We start from the raw sequence: 20435 nt of genomic DNA, 5'->3' as shown, positions 1-20435 counted from the left end.
CCCTGGGGAAATTTTCCAAACTAAGAAGTCGCTATCTTTCTATATACTTACGCTATATACTTACAGTTTATGATTAATAGCGTTTTTCATTGAGAAAACTAGTGCGCACTGAATGTGCACTTGCTGCAGGTAATTGGGCGTTTCCGTTGGCACCGTCATCGCGCGAACCGAAACGTCCAATTGCCAGCGGCGAGTGCACACTCAGTGCGCACTAGTTTTCCTAATAAAAAACGCTATAACCTAATGACCAATAAAATCTAGTCGTTACATTAATCATAAACTGTGAGTATGTAGAAAGTGGTGACTTCTCAATTTATAAAATTTCCCCATGGATATAATCAAATTCCATGGGTGTACTTTCCGAGACGCGTAAATTACAAAAACCAATCGTAAATTTGTTTAGCATTTCTGTTAGAGAGTACACCCAAGGACTTTGATTCTGTCCATGGGGAAATTTTCCAAACTCGATGAGCAAGGCTACATTCCAAAAACCATCAAAGAAAAAGTGTCGCAACTATAATGAACACGACTGTACACCTATGGAATTTAATTCTGTCCATGGGGAAATTTTCTAAACTAAGAAGTCACCACTTTCTACATACTCGCAGTTCATGATTAATGTAACGACTAAAGCTTATTGGTCGTTACGTTAATCATGAACTGTAAGTATGTAGAAAGATAGCGATTTCTTAGTTTGGAAAATTTCCCCATGGAAAGAATCAAATTCCATGGGTGTACACCATTGAACTATACTCTAACTGGAATGGGCACTGCCATATAACATCTGTAAGCGGAAAACGTGATAAAAATAGCATGATGCAAGGGGCCACCTCTCTTTTTCTAAGCGTCCTCTGCGCATGCGTCAGCATTCACCTTACATTTCTACTCAAAAATTAAATTTCTTCTTTGTTTTCATGTTGATACAGCATGTAACGGAATCCGTGGAAACGAGGAAGAAATTAACTTTTACTTAAAAAGTTACTTAAATACTTAAAAAAATACAATACAATTTTGCTTTTGTTTTTGTTTTATTTATGTATGTCACTCAAGTCGCTCGTTTATCTATTCTTATGTGCCGGTACTGCAAAACTTTCTAACGTGACTGTACTGATAAAGAGAGGTGGCCCTTCAAAATGGCTCTCTCTCGTCACGTTTTCTGGCGGTTAGTGCCCATTTCAGTTAGAGTATAGTTCAATGGTTAAGATAGACTAATCTATGGCCGTTTTCCAGCTAAAACACATTGTGGGTGCTTTCCAACAAGAGACACAGGCGACACTGTTAGCGTTTTTCATTGAGAAAACTAGTGCGCACTGAATGTGCACTTGCTGCAGGTAATTGGGCGTTTTCGTTGGCACCGTCATCGCGCGAACCGAAACGTCCAATTGCCAGCGGCGAGTGCACACTCAGTACGCACTAGTTTTCCCAATGAAAAACGCTATGTGTAACACACCGTTTGTTTTCTGTTCCTGAACTCTCTAAATAAGTGTACACTTAAAATGAAATAGATAGATGTTTCAAAGTTAGCGAAAGCAAGAAGGAATGTTCCAGTGCAGTCTAGTGCAGGAATAGAAAACAAGCCTACAGTGTCTACATAGGTGCTTTCCAACTATGACACAGAGAGACACAGAGCGACACTGCAAAACACAGCTCAATCTTAAGTTTGGACGTGTCAGCCATCAATAGTGCCAACACATCGGGCAAATAAATTATTTTTTCAAGTGTGGTACTGATACATTTTAGTCATGTTTAGTTACGTTTTGTCGCCTTAACATATAAAATTAAAATTATAGTTTGAATCTTTCGTTTCTTTACATGCTACATTTTTAAATTAGCACAATAGACTTATATTTTTACTAAAAATGTCTCGTATTCAAAAATTATGTACCGGACCCAAAATTCTTAAATAGTAATCAATATTCATTATTTTTATTTAAAGAATTGTATAAGCCTAAGAAACAATGCATTCGTTGATTATTCATTATTCATACGTATTTCATCGGATTAAATTGCAAGTTTATTCTTTTGTCGGCATTGTAAAGAAGTTATTCCTACGTTGGATAATGTAAAATTCCTTCTTTAACGGGTCTGGATTTTCTACGGATAGATTTCTGATTCAATTCGAATCTGTGTTTTTTACTAAGTCAGTCTTTTACGCACTTTAGTGACCGTGTTTGGTAACTTATCTGTTCCAATTAGACTACACAACTGTGTTACACTGTGTCTCTCTGTGTGACACTGTGTCACACTGTGGCACTCTTGTTGGAAAGCACCCTGTGTTACACTGTGTTATATTGTAAAGTACTTGTTGGAACGCAATTTAGTTTCATAGTGTAACACAAAAGTGCATTATAGTCTTTCATTCTTATTTTTACAAGTATTTAGCTCATCTATAATAGATTTATCTGCCAGGATAGACTAATCTTCCAGAGTTGAAATTTTTGGCATTAGATTTCAGTAATTTAATACAAGTATCCTTCTACTGACTCGCCGCGATAATACATAATGCGCTAATTTTATCGCCGTAATACAATAAATTTACATATTTGATTAATAGTTTGGGAGGGTTCCAGTTGTGCACAGACCCAATTGGACACCACCAATTATAGCGGCCGATGCCTAGAGTATTTCCGTTGGTTGGGTTAGATTAGATTACGTGATTGATAGTGTCCGATCGGGTCTGTGCGCATCTGGGACCTTCCCAATAGTTTCATGGATCTATCAGCCATGGTTATCAATTTTTTAAATGTTGGCAGTACTGATGTGCAATACTTGCTGAAACTTTTTTTGTTGTGGGCAGGGTTAGGTATGCATAGAGTCCTAAAGAGAGAAGCGGGTGACACTCTTTTGGACACAGCACGATTGGACACCAACCAATCATCTTGACTTATCTAACCAAACCAACGAAAAAACTCTAGGCATCGAACGCTGTGAGTGGTGGTGTCCAATCGTGCGGTGTCCAATCGTGCGCACCCCGAGAGAAGCGACTTTGATGTCCAAAACTCTGATTGGTAATCTGATTGATACTTGATTGGTTAAGCGAGCAGCCATATTGTGACCACAGCTGTTTGCAGAACATTGAACTATACTCTAACTGGAATGGGCACTAACCGCCAGAAAACGTGACGAGAGAGAGCCATTTCGAAGGGCCACCTCTCTTTATCAGTACAATTACGTTAGAAAGTTTTGCAGTACCAGCACATAAGAATAGATAAACGAGCGACTTGAGTGACATACATAAATAAAACAAAAGCAAAATTGTATTGTATTTTTTTAAGTATTTAAGTAACTTTTTAAGTAAAAGTTAATTTCTTCCTTGTTTCCACGGATTCCGTTACATGCTGTATCAACATGAAAACAAAGAAGAAATTTAACTTTTGAGTAGAAATGTAAGGTGAATGCTGACGCATGCGCAGAGGACGCTTAGAAAAAGAGAGGTGCCATCATGCTATTTCTATCATGTTTTCCGCTTATGGATGTTATATGGCAGTGCCCATTCCAGTTAGAGTATAGTTCAATGTTGCAGAATGATACGAATGGTGTTTGATGACGTTGAGCGGTCCCAAAATGGCGGTGGAGGACTCAATTGGATACTGAAGGTTGTGGTGGGGGTTCGATGTTGCTTCTCTCTTTATATAGGACTCTATTGTCAACGATCACCGCAGCATTCAGTTATGAACATAAAAATAATCAAAAAAGAAACGTGGTCCCTAAAATCGGTACCCCAGGCATCAATGCAATGCACTGTACAGTCGTGTTCATTATAGTTGCGACAAGCTACATTCCAAAAACCATCGAAGAAAAAGTGTCGCAACTATAATCAACATGACTGTACAGTCGTGAGCTAAAAGGTTGCAACACATTTTCTTCGATGGTTTTTGGAATGTAGACTTGTTCATCGAACGGCGAACATAATTGGGTCTTACCTATAGATCCAACCAATTACGACTGTACATACAGTCAGAATACACGACAGATTAGAAGTTGATAGCAGACAGATCTGTTGTATGTATGATTGATAAATTGATGGCAGATAATAAGCAAGCTTGCTATTACGAAAATGTCAGCATTCATCACACAAGAATGCAACATTGACTGCGTTCAGCAGACTCAACATGTTGAGATATTTTTCTAAATCATCCAATCAGACTTTCAGATTTAGAAGAATACACCAATAACAGCAAGTGCTCACTAAACTGTTGAGTCTGCTGAACGCAGCCATTAGTTGAGTTTCGTAAAGCGCATAATGCGCATGACACAATACTTGTTGATCACCAAAAGTTAAACAAGAATAAAATGTTATATTACGCACATCATGCTCTCTTTACAAAATTCGGCTATTATCTTTTTGTCAAAACAATTATGCAACTAATTTCTCTATAATAATTATAACTATAACAATTAAGAAAGCGTCATATATGTTTCTTTAGTAATTTTTCCCGGTAAATCAATTGGTGCAATTAGTTTTCCTCTAGTCATTTTTAACAATTTGTTTATAACAATTAATTGCAAAATTGACTTTTGCAACGTGCTCTTTACATCAATGTTTTATTACGCTTCGATACTACCCAGATAACATTTCTTGCTGGCAAATTTTGCGCGCGATGTGCATGCGAACTTTGTAACAGATTTGCATGCGTTTTGTTCGTAGAACGTGTTACATCGTGTATATTGCTTACAGTGGCTAGCTCATGTATTGTCCCATATACTGGCAAATTACATGCAGATGGCTAACATATTGCTAGTCGTTTGCTCCCCAGATAACATTTTTTGCGCGACTTATGGATGTAAACTGTGTACGCGGTCTGCGTGAGTATTGTCCGCAAGTTGAAATTCTGTAATTTCAGATTGAAATGGATTTAACAAGTGAGTGCTAACGCCACCGCTAGGCGGCCATGCCGCAGAAGATTTTCTTGTGAGTTGAGTGCGGCCACAGGCGTTATATCTAGGTGCCACCGCCGCCGACTTGCCAGCTCATACTTTAGTGACACTTTTAGGAGCTGTTTTTTGTAACCTCGAGACGAATACTCGCTCTCATTCTTTTTAAACATGGCGTGTGTGTAAAAGACTGTTCCATATAAAATTTTATATGTTTACATGTAAATAATAATTTGTATTGTTATTTAATTTTGTACATAAATTAAATGTTTAATTCAAATTTAATTTTTTTAAAAATCTTTTTTAACAAAAAGAATACAAAAAATATTTTTTTGTAAACTAAACATTTATTACGTTTACATTAATGTATTCTGTTTTAATAAATCTATCTAAGTTTGGATCTTATTTTTTAATTGGTCTTAATACCAGTATTTTTGGTGCAGAAATCCCGATCGATTCGGATTACCTTTTCTTAAATCGGTTTTAATAGCACATTTTCGGCAGGGTATCGCTTATTGAAATCGCACGCAGTGTGCTAGCGTTTTGCGTGCATATTGCTTATTGAGATCGCGCGCAAAATGTGCTAGCGTTTTGCGTGCATATCGCTTATTGAAATTGCGCACGAAGTGTGCTAGTGTTTTGCTAGCGCTATGACGACGCAGTTGGATAAGGTTTTGCTTGTGTTGTAGGAATCCCTTTTGCGCGTGATTTGCTGGACGTTTACCCGCAAAATGTTTTCTGGGTACTTCTAATTGTTATTTTTTGACTGATCTGACCATGGATAGGAAAAGATTTTAATTATTTATATAGTTTATATTAAAAATATCTAAGGCTAAATCATAGGGTTACTAGTGTTCACGCAATATTCAAAACGCAAGTTCAATTCAGCTTTATTTCAAATATAACTTTTTATTAATGATATCACGTGTACGATTAGCTTAGTGTTAGCGTAATAGGTTGTTATTCCAAAATCTTAGGTTTGAATCCCGTCGGCGCCAACATGCGTTTTTAAAAATTTACAAAATAATACGTAATTGTAATAAGTGAATTAAAATGTTATATGTAAAAAAGTGGATACAGATTAAGCTAGAAGAATAATAAAATTTGTTAAAAAAAAAAAATTTTTTTTTGTTGGTTCGGAAACATCAGATTTGATCTGTATTTGTTATTCTGTCAGCACGTTTGAAAACAGATTTGGTTTGTATTTGGCATTATTTTGTCAATGCATTTGATAACCAGATTTGGTTTGTGTTTGATGCCATTTTGTCATTACATTATTATTATCAAATTTGTTCTGGTATTTGTTTCAATTTGACTTCAGATATGTTCGTTAGATTTGGGTTACATTGGGCATTTTAATACGGACACAGTAAGATACGATTTTGATACAAAATTCCGCTGAAATTTGGTGCCAATTTGATATCCTTTTGCGTACAAAATGTTTACTGGGCCTATTCTCGATCATATTTCTCCTCCTTAACATCCGATCCTCCGTCCACCCCCCTCCCCCTTTCCTACTCATATCGTTCTGTTTCGACAATTCTCTCACCTTATTATTCGTTTCACAACACTCTGTGATGTACATTCGTACCAGCATCATATAGAATATAGTTTTCGGGACTCATAGGTATGATCTATACTATTCTTTTCATGTTATCTATTCCATTTTACAATTTTATTATTAGACTTGTACAGCTTTTTATTTATTATTTTTTGTTATATTTTGACTTTATGTTAGTTTTTTCCTTCTTACAATTTCGTTATCTTGACTTGTACAGCTCTTTATCTATTATATTTATTATTATTTTTATCTGTATTTATTTTTTACATTCTGGCGTTGAATATTGTTTTTTTTTCTTTTTTTGTACGGGCTTACTTAAACTCATGTTGCGAAAACAATGTCCCTTCGCTCGTTTCTCGAGGATACATCTTGAACTAAGACGCTTTTCGACACTTTTTGTTAAGCACGTTTTAATGTGGTACGTTTGCGTAAGCTGATATCGCAGATATATCCAATAAAATCGTAATTTATTAATTAATGTTGCATTAAGTTTGTGATGTGTTTTTCTATTTAATTGTTTTGATTTTATAGATTCAAACATTTTGTACTGAAGATGACTAGTTATTAAATAATCGAAACGTTTACTTTATTTACATTGGTATTTATTTTGTATTGGCGCACAACACCCTGCACGGCCCTGAAACTCTTTTTGTCTCATTTGAATAAAAAAAAATATTTTTTTATAATAAAAATTTTTGAATAAAAATGCTTGATTTATGCTGCCAGCGTGAGATCTTGGCTACGTTCCGTTTCACGCATAATGCATATGGCACATCATTTTATCCTTGTAATTCCCTAAATGTTAAACAAGGACGAAATGATACATCATGCGCATCATACGTGAAACGGAACGTAGCCCTTGTTAGCACGGGGTGCTCGATTTGTGCTAGTAGTCTGCTGTCAGATTGTGTTGCGCATGTCATGTTCAAATTCTGTCGCCTATCTGGCGTCATGTGTTGGCAGCACAGCATGCTCGCCTGGTGCTGTCATTTCACTGACATAAGTTATCAACAGGTTCTGTCAACAGAACGTAAACATGAAATCGGTTGAGTTCAGTAAATTTGAAATCGGTTGAGTTCAGTCTGCCAGTACATCTTGATTGAATCTGCCGCCAGCCTGCCGACACAGTGCTAACATTTTGTTGACTGGGAAACTCCAATAACAATAATGGAAAATGAATAACCATCATTTTGTTAACGCATTATTTTTTTTATTCAAGTTTCAATGAAGCTGCATCTGTGGTATCACAACAATGCCCTTGCAAGTACAAGATGCCTCGAGAGTCATTTTATCCGGGCTGCGGATAAAGGAGACTCTTTGATGCTTATTAATGCGTCACATATAAAAATGGATGTGAATACGCCAATCATAAAGAGAAGGTTTTCGATCGGCGAATACGAATTACGTTTTGGTCCTTTGCCCCTCGCTCCGGTCTGTTGCCACACGCTGTTGTACAAATTTAATCTCGCAAAATAGCCGCATTAAATACAAATGCGTGTGCACAACAAACGTTCGCATCAAATCATGTCATATTGTATCATATCATATCATCGTATCGTATCATATCGCATCGCATTATTTCTAAGGCCGCCAGCGTTGCAGCTGCACCTCCGGGCACTTCCGCTCTCCAAATTAAAAAAGTTCTCTCAAAATAATTTCCAACAAATCACATAGCAGCCCAATAAATATACCTTAAAATATCTAACAGCGTTATCGCCTACCGTTACAATATATAAAAACCCGGGAAGAGAGGAAAATTGAAAGAAAAAAAGAGGGAAAGACAAAGTAATATTTATTACGCGCTCTAGACTTGAGCTATAACTTAAAGAATTAGCTAGATAATAAAGGAAGAAAAAAGAAAGAAAGGAAAGGAAGAAAAGGAAGGAGGCAGAAGGGAAGAAAACGCGATTTGATAATTTTTTAAACCCGTAAGTAAATAATTACACTTGTCATGGAAGAGAGATCGCAAGCGCGCTACTGATATACATAAATTAAACAAGTGTCTATAATGCAAAAAATACATATATACATATACGTACGTATGTATGTATGTATGTGAGTGTGTAAGATCTGCGTATATATGGTGAAGCCAAATTTGAACGATAAACTTTTATGAGAAATATAAATGGCATTTGCATCAGAAGTTTAATCGGTTAGTAAATTTCTACGTGATACAAAAGATACTACTAGCGGGATAGCCTAAATAAATAAAAAAACGTTTATTATTTACAACTGCATAAATGATAACATTCACTTTCTTTGTTATTTGTTAATCGTACGTGACGTAGAATTATCTTGTACAGTCACCCATACATGGACGGCATAATATATGCCCATTTAATTTCACATCAGCGGAACATTCGGATTTTGATCGACACAACCTTTACATCTTTCTATCTTTATTCATTTGGACTTTAGATCTTTCCAATACATGAGATCTTAGTTCTTAGATCTTAGTTTATGTTTCACTTGCTATTATTTTAAAACACGATATATTTCCCTGATATTATTCACAAAATAGAATAGCAAATTTACAATTCCAACAATTAAACAAGTCTATTGCATTTATTTCGCAACAGGTAGCTACTATCAGCCATAATTTTCGCTTTGTCTATGTTTACCCTAATATATTTTGTAAATATTGTTCTTTGAAGATTATCGAAGGAAAATTCAGCTTCGCCCTACATACGCTCTTACAATTAGAGTCCTAGATTTAGAGAGAAGTAAAATCAATATAATGATTTTTCATTAATTCTGCCATTTTGTCTTCAAATATTAATCGGATCAATAGGCAGCTGTTATATAGGCACTTATCTCCATTTTTTTTTAATAGACTGGTATTCGTAGTCAATTCTTATTTCAAGGTCATCTTAAATAATGTCTTAATACGGCTCTGTGATTAGTTGATACATCTTAAGATGGTACTTAAAATGCTCTTAAATATAAGAATCGACTATAAATACCGTCCGTAGATAAAAGAGGAAGAATATGAGGCAGTCATTTTTTTCTTTGAATAATACCTATATATACGCTTAGTTTCGCGTCTGTTTAAATTTAGGACTCTACTTGCAATCTCTTAAAAAGTGCATATCGATAACAGGCATTCTTTCGATTTCTAGCGCTGATATACGTTTTTTACGAATAGTTCGTGTATTTCAGGCTGGCGAGTACGTCTGCGCAAAAAGGCCAGTCCATTTAAAAACCACAAAGCCGGCAAAAATTAAGTCGATCGTACAAGATAATACCGTGATAAGAAATAGGAGTCTGATTTGAATATTCGGGAGAAAGCGAAGTAGCCGCGCCAAAAGTAACGGCGGCACTTTCACAGGCATCTCCGCTTCTCCCGGCGCGGCCGCTTCGTGCAACGCTTATAATGTCCATTTACACTATTACTATTCAACAAGTCAAAATACTTATGATACACACAACCTTGAATAATCTCAACAGCTGCTGGTCTTAGCCCGAATTAACTTACGCATACATCATAAATACAAAAGTAATTTCTCGCTATTGCTACGTTTCGCACGCTTCTACGTTGGCTTTCTTGATTGAATCCTTTAATCGGATTGCCGCGGAATCCCCGCGTGTGCCACTCGCTCTTTCCAGTGTAAAAAAATGTTACGTTTTTCTTGTATGTAATTAAAAATGCGAATGAACGATTATGGGAATATTTACAAAGTGTTCCATTATTATAATAATACAACTGAAAGATGATTTTAGATGAAAGAATAAATCAAATGAAATTATCTCACGAGATATTCTGCTTTAGAAATATTGGTTTTAAAAATCGGAAAGTTAATAACCGTTTTATTATTTCGAGATTTGTGTAGTGTACTCAAATTGATATAAATTATTCATTTCTCGGAAAGTCACCTGAGGCGATTTTTACACCTTAACAAAGAAAAAAATGTCAAGTTCAGCTACAATAAATTTTCTATATTAATCAAGAATCGATTTTTTTTACCTTTTTTAAAGAAAATATTGAATAAATTTATCTACATAATGATCTCAAATACATTGTAGAACAATCGACGAATTATTTGTAGAACATCACAAATTCAATTTTGTTTATATTGCTTACATTTTAGAATTTTTGCTCTCTCTCTCTCTCTTTCTCTCTCTCTCTCTCACTCTAACGCAGAAATACTTTAAATTTTGTAAAGTGATATATTACTCAAAACAAGTAGACTATAAATAAAACAAAGAGTAAAAACTGAACTTCTGCATTTTGAATGACTCGCCACTTTAAGAATAAAAGTGAATTATGTTACTCTACATTTTCGAATAAAAAATTTCATTCTGCTAGAGCCATTTATCAGTCAAAAAAATTTAAATTTATCAGTCAAGTAAATCGTGATTTACTTTATAGCTTTAAGGTGAGATTGTTTTATTTTGATACAATGGACTGATTCGTTCTTTGCGAAGTAAACTTCTTGATGCAAGACTTTCAAAAAGCATTTTATTTATTTTTATCTTGGAGTTTTTCATGCGCTTTCAAAAAATCATTCTATTAGAATATGAACGAAAAATTTTATAATGCTCTATCTTTTATTCCATTTTATTTACCACGTTTATCTAGTGTCACGTATCTGGGTTATTTCAACATTCCATCTCTTCACTGTAGAGTGGATTTTTCCCTTGCTTTGCTTTGCACAAGAATGAAATAAAATTTATAGGTTCTCCACCAGGTTGTACATTGACTTTTCTAAAGATTTGAGTGAACAATTTATTTCTAATTTATGAGTACCCACATTAAATTAAAGTTGACAACTTTTTTTTTTAAAGTAATTATTGCAATTCGAAGATATTAATGGCAAAAAATCACTCTAAGAGATTTAGAGAGTATTTACGTTAGAGATTTAAAGAGTATTTAGTCCTAAATATAAAAATTTTTGAAGATTTTAAGTAACACGAACAAATGTCATGATAAACCAAGAAAATTGTCATTGAAAAAGATGTTACTAATTTTCCGATTTTCAAATTTCTTTCTCAAAAACAAAATGATATAATAAACAACGGTATATTTTACATAAAAAATTATTCGCTTTAATCATTAATTGATAAGTGACAAATATTTCTGAATGACAATAACAGAAAAGATATCCTATTTAACATAAAAAGTACATTAAAACTTGTTCCGCGTTTTTGTTTAATTCACATCCAATGACCTTTCGCAAAGAATGTGCGAATACAAAAAAAAACAAGTCAAATCTTAATTCTTTGCATCTATAAAGTATTTAGATAAATTCTTTTCATCTTTCTTTTTGGCACATATTATTTGAGCCTAGCTACTCCAATTACACTTGTACGTCCATTTTCAATATGTGGGACACGCGAGAATGTCGCGATATATAAGAGTTCACAATAAAATATAGTTACTTTTCGAATGATCAAAGCCTTGCGATTCATCACTGCGTTTTGTGCAAAATATACATTCGCGCGGTTTTTCTTGCAATTTCATTGCCATTTGTCAATATCATTTTATCGTACTACACATCTCATGATAAAAAAATATTCAATCAATCGGTCTGGATTCATCCAATGAGCATTGCGTTATCAGAGTTCTTCAAGAATTCTTCAAGAGCACATATTTGAAAACGTTATGTCCAATCCGACAATACAGTTTTGAAAATAACATAATGATATCGATAAGTTTTTCAAGCGTCGATTTTAGAGGAAATAAAATGTTATTTAAAATTTTTTCAAAGAATTCTAAATCTAATCTAAAATTGCGCTCTTTTAGAAAATATTTTATAGAAAGATAACTTTTTGACATCATTTTGAAGGCATTTTATAACGACTTGAAAAAAAATCTTAACAATACTTATTGGGAATACTCATGTTTAACAGGAAGGAAGAGCTTCTGGCGAGTGCCCGAAGAAACAAGTGGCTACGCGAGCATGACAATGCCAAAGCTAAACCCAGCTGAACGGTGAATGATGGTGATTATTATACGATGCAATCATTTTTCTATCGCAACGACTAATTATTAATCTCCGTTTTGCATAGATTAAGACTTTACTTCTTTTATAAGTTTTCGATTTGTTGAATTTTCTTCCCCTTTATTTTTATATACAGACAATTATTGCTCGAGCATTTTGTTATAATATCATAATAATTTATTATCGCTACCAATTTTACGCTTATTTATTCCACGTGATGTCGATAGATTTTCATAACATACTTAAATAATGCAAGAGGGTATTCTACTTTGTTAGAAATTAAAATTAAAATAATCTTTGAAAAAAACCACTGTAAATTTTCCAATATTGATCGTATTTCAACGAATTCACAGTGGTGTAATAAGGGAAGACAACTATCCGGGTGATTTCTCTCACTTCTTATGCTTTTTTTACTATGCTACTGATTAATATGAGAGCAGATAAATTAACAGATAGCTTTTTCAATTAATTAAAAATAAAATTTGTATACTTGCTTGTTACAAGCAACAACATTTCTGTTTTTCATCCAAGCAGCCAAGATAATTTAAAGTCTTTTGCCTTTTGTTACAAATTTTTAATGCTTGTAACAAGAAAGTAGAAAGTATAATACTGTTAAATTAGAACCCGAGACAAATTGCTTCCTCCGCTCCTCCCGTCCTTATTATGCTACTGCGAACTCATATAAATTAAGGAAACTTTTATTTTTAGATTAATCAATAACTCCCAATCACTTCCATGGATTTATTGTCGCTAATTTAACGTCATGTGTACATCATCCACTGGATAATCGATAATAATACTAATAAAAATACCATAATAATCCACAAATATTTCTATAAAAGTTTTATGTTAATTGGTTCAATGGTTTTCTTTAAAATTCTTGAAAACAAGCTTTCTTCCGATCCAACAAAGTAAAATATTTCTTTAAATAATATCTAGATTTTTGTGCTATTGTAATAAAGTCAATTTAGATACAATAAAAACATTTAAACTTGTTTTAATCCTATTGAGATCAAATCATCAATACATACAATCAAACCATCGTCCATTCAATCCAGGTCAATTTTACGAGCTCTTCCTTTAATGTGTATAAAATTACACGTCTTTTGCAAAAATGTATCATATCGACAATGAAATTTACCCTTTTGTCAATACATATATACTACACGCACGCATGTACGCACACACGCGCGTGCGCGCGCACATATATATACACACACACACACACACATCTATATACATATACATATACATATATATATATATATATATATATATATATAGAGAGAGAGAGAGAGAGAGAGAGAGAGAGGGAGAGAGAGAAATACTATTCGACATCGCGTGAATTCGTAAAGGCGGCAAAGGCACCCAAAGCGCCGACAACATGCTCTTAACGCGAGTTAAGGCAAATTATAAACACACAGATACGAATAAACGAGCATAGAGAGGCATGTAACAAGCGCCTGGTTATTAGAAAAACTAAATTTTTTCAATCCTTCCGTTTCCATTCGAAATTGTGTCACGTGCTGTGAACACTAAACGTATGTCTACGATGGAAAGGGAAGGGTTGCACAGGCGATGGAGGTCTGCGCGTTGCATGTTATATATGCGGTAGAGTGTCTCACGTCCATACAATGTTAATAGTAGTAATAAATTATTAAACCAGTCGTCGCCAAAATTCGCACGAAAGATGTTATGTATACAATTTGTATGTGTGTATGTGTATGTCTGTATATTACGTATGTATGTATGTGTGACATAATAAATTAGCATTTAAATAATATTCCAAAGGAGACGCGAAAAGGGAGATGATAGGAAGGAGTAAAGAAAAGAATAAGAAGAAAACTACATTAATAGACATACAATACAAGGAAGAGATCAGGCGAGCGAGTGTGTGAGATAGAGAAAGAGAAAGAGAGAGAAAGAGAGAAAGAAGGAAGAGAGGGGCAAGAGGAAAAGAGAGAGAGAGGGGGGGGATTCAATAATTTAATAATTAAGTAAATGTAAATCTCGCCGTCGCATGGTCGGGGGGGGTTAAGTAGCGTGTGTCGGTTAAACAATCGCTTATCCACTAAAAAAATCAAACGCGTAGAATACTGATACATAAAAAAAACACGTATATAAAAAGCCTCGGCCTTACCATTGTCGAAACAAACTCATGGCGCTTATTCACGAAGTAATTATGTATATATTCGACAGAAAGAATAGATCTCAAGTTAAAGTAGAAGACAAGATAAGAGAGCAGCGTCGTCGGATTGATCGGATATATTCAACCAACGGTCGCCGACAATGATATTAGCAATAGCGCTAATAATAATAATAATAATGATAATAATAATAATAGCAATACTCAGATCGTAATGATTATAAAAAATATTTTCTAATTCCACATTTAGTAGAGAGCTCAAACCTACCCTATGCTTTAGTAATGATGTAAATAATTGAATTAATAATAATAATAATATCTAGATGCGTGTACGTGTATATGTGTATATGTGTACAATCAATGATAATAAAAAATCTACAACGTACCAATCACGATCTGGGAAGAGAGAACCCAGCGAAATTATATATTGTTCTTAATGTTAATACACTCGCGAACGAACATTGAGTCTCTTCCTTTTCTTACTGTACAAAGTGGCATATTTTTATAGCGTAGATCTCGACTGACACATTTCGAGAACCGACCCGGAACGCAGCGAGGTCGTCAGTTCTCAACCAGATATTGAAGAATTGTTATATACCATATACATAAATGTAATTGTTATACATCTATGTTATATATAGCAAATGTATTCGTGATTTAATGAACATACAGCACAGAACATTAACATTTTAGCAGCGTTGTAACATTTTATACTGCAAAAACCATGGTAGAAGAAAAAATAAGACGTATTCATATCAAGAACACGTTTTCATATCGTTTTCAAGAATTAAAAAATGAAAGCATTGTACCAGCCGCTTCTATTTTTAATTCTTGAGTAATATGTTTCGCTTCGTAGGGAAAAACGACGTTTTTAACTGCTTGATTTTTTTTGTACAAAAACATATCGTAGTGAGCATAATTTTATTAATATTGCAGCTGATATAGTTAAACTAAATAATAATCAGTTAATTTGTTGCTACGATATGCTACGAATGGAACAAAATCTTATGTTCCTCTGAACATCTCTATGCGTAGTAGCACACCTTACTTTCTTTCCACCATGGCAGAAACGTTAATGTGTAACATTGCTAAAATGTTCTGTACTGTATGGGTCTCCATTCGAGAGATCCGTCAGAAGATGAAGTTGGAAGGACCAATAATGCCAAGGGTTAGGATGAAGTAATACTATGACATATAATACTAAATTCGCATAGTGCTTTCTCGCGAAAAGTTGGACGGACGCTAAATTTGCTACGCGATTTGCACAGTAATCCTCTCTTTTCGGCACTAACCGGTGAAAGAAATTTCTAAAATTTCAAAAACAATCACGCAGGCGTTTATAGTGCCTAAACGTTGGCAATGCTGCTTTCGTAAATATAAATATTTTCCATATAGCACAGAACATTCTAGCAATGTTGTAGCAACTGTGCAATGTTTCTGCAATATTGCTTGTATGTTGTAATATGTTATATTGTCTTCTGTGCTGTATGGGTTTTGGCCTTCCCTTTTAGCTTTAACGTTTTATTCTGTCATTTCAAATTTTATCGATTTAACGAGAACGCTTTAACTGACGTATGTCACGGCTCCGTATCTCTCACAGATGATCTAGCTCCAAACTTATAAAAAAAATCCACATTTCAACCAATTTTCAGATCGGCTCCGTCTACCGCTATTCCTCTTACCGCTCAACAAGTGTCCAAGTGCCAACACTCGGGATTATAGCACTCGTATACGTATCTAATAGATTTATGTACACACGTTACCTATGAGATATGATATATATATATATATATATATATATATATATATATATATATATCTTTAATATATCTTTATTCGTAGAAAAAAAATAGAAATATTTTTTTAATTATATAATTCAAATTCAAGCTGTCGTGTCAATTATGGATTATCTCTATTAGAGATATCACTTTAAAAAACACGTCAATAATAATATCTCATAGATATCATAAAAATCTATTATAAACGTATGCATATGTACGAGCGTCATATGATTCTGAGTGTTGATCGGTATTTGGATCGGGTCGCAGATCGGTGAGATAAGAGAAAAAGTGATAGGCGGAGTGATTTGAAAATCGGTTAAAACATGCATTTTTGGCCGAGTTCTGACCTAGCTTTCAACATTTTTAGGATTGATTTCTTTCTCTGTTTAATATTTACAGTATAAATAAAACTTTTCGCACATCGAAAGTTACGCTACGATACTTCTAAACGATTTGTTTGCGTCTCGTATCAAAGGTAGAAAAAACGAAAAGAGCTACGGAGGGGAATGGGGGCTTTAATTAATGCGACACGGTTATAATTAAAGCTGCATGCTAATTTATCTCATCTATTTCTCATCCACTGTGCGACGAGCCGTATTTTGTAAAAAAGAGAGGGAAAAAGGGAGAGAAGAGAGAGAGAGAGAGAGGGGGGGGGGTATGTATATTGAGCACGTATCATAATGGAAAGATGGCCATTAAAAATGTATGAAACCAGAAACTAAAATGTGGTACTGTAGCTCGTATAGAGCCGGAAATCCATAGGTTCATTAAGAAGACCAGAAACTCTATTCCGCTGCATTTTTTTGTACGTTTCGTCAATGTCAGTCACGAATTCGTCGCAATGATTCAACACGGTACTACTGTCCTTAATGCATGCATACATGTATATATACACATGTTATGATAGATGGTTGCAAAAGTTTTCGTGTCCAATTTGCATAAATAACTAAAAATATTTTATTGCATGGCGGTGTTCGAGTTTATTTTATGGTATTGCTAACAAAAGATAATCCCATGAGTAAATTTACCGTCAGAAAAGCTGTTGAGTTGAGTTTATTTGTGCGTGAAAGAAATTTTTCAACATAAAAAACGAAAAGTTACATATTTGCCATGTTATTTTATACAAATTTCGGAAATGAGTGAGTGTTGGCAACAAAAAACATTTGGAACGATTATTTGAACCATGCTACTGCTTTAAGAACAATTAAAAAGCAGTTTAATAGATTTCAAAATGGTGATTTTAACCAGAACGATCAAACTTGCTCTGGATGGCTCTTCTGGAATTGATGACGATGTTTGTACGTACCTTAATAGAAAACAATTCTTTTTTTCTTTTATTCTGTAAGCAATGCCATAAAACAAATTTGAGCGCCGTCATGCGACAAAATATTTCTGGTCATTTATGAAAATCAGATACAAAAATTTTTGCAATCATCTAAAATAAACATGCACGCACGCACGCACGCACGCTCATTTATGTAAATATATATGCATGCATGAATATATGTATATGTACATTCAATAATATACAACAGTGGTCAGTCGATGTTCATTGTTCTACTCATTGCCAATTACGTGGTAGCAACGACTTCCCGATCACGTGTAAGGCCTATGACACTTTTGTCTCCATCATAAGTCATAATTCATACTTTTAAACTGTCATTAAAAATTTTTCTTTTTCAGTAATTCTATTTTCAAATAATTAAACATTACATTTTTAATACAAATTGAATAAACCATGCCTTCTACGATCGTTGCTAGATCTTCGTGCTATTTTTGTTTGTGTGAATTTTTAAACACATTCAAACTTAGCGAAACTGCGCGCTGATTCCTTTTCAGATATAACACAGTCCTAAGTTAAAAAAGAATAAGTAATATCACGTAATTTATTAAATTAAAATTAATTTAATATAATAATAATAATTGATGCTAATTTGCATCTATATATTAAACCTATTCTCCCCTAAAAAAACTGTAAAGAAATTTATTGCGAAAAATAACACCCCACCCAGGGTTTGAACCTGGCACCTTACATTTTTAATCCTTAAACACACCGATCCTGTAAAATACGGAAACACATTTTTGGGTCTGGGAAACTTTTTCAACTTTGAGAAGTTGTAATTTTGATTACAATCAATATTTTTTTACGATTTTTTTTTAAACAAAAGTTTAAAATCTCAGGAGTATAACTGGACAATCGGCATTGCAGAAAAATAATTTATTGTGAAGTTATAAAAGTAAAACCATTAAGTAAAAATGAGAAATTGGTTAAAAATCTACTTTTCCTTCAAAAAATTATATCTTCGCAACAAAAAACGTTTAAGGACTTTCAAATACAGCGTTTTGAAGTTAAAGAGTCACACTTTCAAAATAAAATTTGGCAAAGTCATTCCTTTTAAAAAGTATAATTATGTAACATGGAGAATATGAGGTATTTTTGGGCATCTAAAAATCCACTTTTTAAAAAAAATCATATCTTTGCAACAAAAAACTTTGAAAAACTTTACAATACGGCGTTTTAAAGCTAAAGATTCATACTTTCAAAAAAAAAATTATATTATTGTCATTTCTATTAAAAAATGTACTTATGTAACAAGACGAATATGAGGTATTTTTGATTAAATCGTGTCTAAAATTGAAAATTGATGTGTTTCATGATATATTTTGGAAAAACTCCCTTTTCTACAGCATTTTATAGTATTCCAACTTTAGACAGAGTATATGCGAGTAACATCTGCAAACCGACCTGTTCGAACGTATTTTGTCCATCTTATTTATGTAAAATACTCACAAAAAAAGTTTCACTTACACACTATATGGGTCGCATTGACCCTAATAAAACTTTGCTGCCGTGCCGTTCGAATTCTAGTTGACCAAAAAAGTTGATCAATCATATCAATCAAAAGAGGAGATTTCAAACTTTTTTTACGTTTTCGTAAAGACCTTCTATCTCATTCTGTCTTCACATAGCAAGCGTTCAAAACTTCATATGGGGTCTCTCAGACCCACTTACGTGTTTAAGGGTTAATTATTATTATAATGTGTACCTTTCGTAATAATTTATATAATTCTTACTTACTGTTTTACTTAAAGTTTTTGTGTTGTAATCGTATTAGAATTGGTAATTTATTTTAATCATTATAGAATTATAATTTTATAATTCTATGATAGATATTATCAATTTGCATGATAACGCTCTTGCGATGATTGAAATAAACATCGCAGACCTTAGGCTGTGTTCCAAAATTCAATGCTTGTATTGAAATATACAGTTACGTGAATTATAGATTTTTAATATTGACAGTGTATATCGGAACGCAGCCCTAATTATGCGCAATTAGCAAGCCATTACTACCATGTGACTTACAAAGAGTGGGGCAAATGGGCATCGACTCAGGTTGCATTTCGGTTAGATATATGTTGCTAATACTAAAAATCTATAATTTACGTTATGTATACTATAGATTTTCAGTACTGATAGTAAATTTTGGAATGCAGCGTCTCGTTGAAATCTGGCCAAAAGTTGCCGAAACTGTGTCAACCACTGTACAATAAAGCTTGTTCTACAATAGCATAAACACATGACCGTAAGGTTGTAAGGCATGGTTTTAAGAGCTCGTAAGCAAATGAAAAATTTCTTACGTTACAACCTTATGGTCTTGTGTTTACTGCTATTGTAGAACAGGCTTAAGAGTGCCGTCCCATTACAATCGAAACTTCGATTAAAGTCTTTCCTAACTTATCATTTACTGACGTTCGAACTAGCTACTGAGTTCAGTGCTTTAACATCTATAAAAATCGTAGTAGTGCGATTCAAGCAAATCAGAAATCTGAAGGAAATTTATTTAAGAAGTACAGCTTCAGAGTTTTAAAAAAGTGATAGAGTGGAGAAGAGGGCTGCTAATCAGATTTTTTTTTAGTATGCTGAAAGCTATTGTAAGTTATTTTGCTTGTTTATTGCGTTTTAGTTAAAGAATTATCGAGATTGAATTTTAATGTGTGTAAAAAAAATTTTTAATAATTTCCAAACGCCAAGTTACAGTTATATAATTGTTAGTCACAACTTCCTACTTAATAATATAATTGTTATATAACAATTACATTGTTGAGTGCAAAATTATAACAGTTAT

This window comes from Solenopsis invicta, chromosome 13, assembly GCF_016802725.1.
Source record: "Solenopsis invicta isolate M01_SB chromosome 13, UNIL_Sinv_3.0, whole genome shotgun sequence".
NCBI classification, from domain to species: domain Eukaryota; kingdom Metazoa; phylum Arthropoda; class Insecta; order Hymenoptera; family Formicidae; genus Solenopsis; species Solenopsis invicta.
The sequence above is the reverse complement of the archived record's forward strand: the minus strand, read 5'-3'. Positions refer to the sequence as shown.